The sequence below is a fragment of the Arachis ipaensis genome, chromosome B09 (genome assembly GCF_000816755.2).
Source record: "Arachis ipaensis cultivar K30076 chromosome B09, Araip1.1, whole genome shotgun sequence".
Lineage (NCBI taxonomy): Eukaryota > Viridiplantae > Streptophyta > Magnoliopsida > Fabales > Fabaceae > Arachis > Arachis ipaensis.
Window position 1 is genome coordinate 37264337 of NC_029793.2, and position 1583 is coordinate 37265919.

A 1583-nucleotide genomic window follows, 5' to 3' on the forward strand; every position below is an offset into this window, starting at 1 on the left:
CAAGATATTTTAGCGCACACTTTTAAATATTGATGACTAATTACTGATAAAAAAATAATAAATTTTAATTGTTCCTAATATTCTTCTATTATAAACAAGGTTCTAAAGATCGATTTGAACTATCCGATTGAATCGTGAACCGGTAAAAAAAAAAATGATTCGATCAAAAACTATAACCGCCTAATTTAAAAATCGTGATTGAACTAATGAACTGGCCAAAAATCAACTGGTCAAATCGAATTGAAATCCGGCCGATTTTCGCTTTTTTTATGGAAATGACGTCATTTCGTCTTTTAGTTAAAAGAAAAGAAAGCATAATCCTAGCTCAGCACTGTCACTCCCTCACTACTCCATTTCCTTTCTTTGCCTCTCGGTTTCAAGCCCCTCCCTCACTCCCTCGCTCTATCTAGCCACCGCCGAGTCAATGTCGTCGTTGCAATGTCTCGAAGCCGCCTTCCCACTATGGTCGTCTTCGTCATTGCTTGAAGTCGCCGTTGCAACTGCTCGAAGGAGCCTTCCCCACTACGGTCGTCTCTGCCACTGCTCGAAGTTGCCGTCCCCATGCAACTACTCGAAGTCGCCTTCCTTCGTCACATAGCTGTTATCTCGCCGCACCAGCTCTGTTCCACCTATTCTCCAGTTCTGCCGTGTACGTCCAGCCTTCCGATGCTCTCTCACTTCTATTAATATGTGATTTTTTATTTTTCTTCTTTAATTATTGTTGTTTGGATTGTCAATGATGTCTTGAATCCTGATTTTGATATGCTGTGGTTTTATTGTTTTTAATTTCTTTTTTAGTTTTTAGTTTTTACAATGATTTTCTACTTTTTTTTTTTTTTTTTGTTAAGGTTAAGTTGTTAATTTTTTCTGTTATGTATCTATTTGTTGTCTTTGAGATTATTAGATTGCTATAATATTTTTCTTTTTTGCTGTTCTTTTTTTGTTTTAACTGTTTTAATTGTTGTTATGGTGGTTGATCTGAGTTTATAATATTGATATTGTTAATTTGGTAATTTGATAAATTATTGTTGAAGTATTATTCTTTGACCATGTGATTGTTATGTTGCTGTAATTTTGCTCAATTGTTAATTTGAATAATTATTTTGATCTAAGTTCATGTTTTTAATCTTGTTAATTTGGTAATTTAATAAATTGTTGTTGAGGTGCATGCTGCTATTGTTAGGTTGCTGTATTTTGTCTAATTGTTAATTTGAACAATTATTTTGATTTTAGTTTATGTTCTTGATCTTGTTAATTTGATAATTTGATAAATTGTTGTTGATATGTTTTTCTTGTATTTTACATCTAATTATTAATTTTAGGGTTAAATATAGTTTTGGTCCCAAAGGTTTTTAGCCAGAATCGAAATCTTCCCTCATCTAATTTTCGATTTAGAATCATCCTTAACGTTTTTTTTCGTATTAAAATCGTCTTTTTTATTTTTTGGACAAAAATACCCTCATCACTACCAACACAATTACCTCCTCCACTACCACCAACACCAACAGCACCACCAAAACCACCACCAGCACCACCACCACCACCAACACCACCACCAACGCTGCCGCCATCCCCCTCCCCCC

The 1583-nt window shown here is 34.5% G+C and overlaps 1 protein-coding gene across 1 annotated transcript in view; it reads right to left on the reverse strand.

Moving 5' to 3' along the window:
- Window positions 1–1583, reverse strand: part of LOC107619591 (respiratory burst oxidase homolog protein B) — a gene marked incomplete in the record, with an annotated part of 18802 nt that overhangs the window by 738 nt on the left and 16481 nt on the right.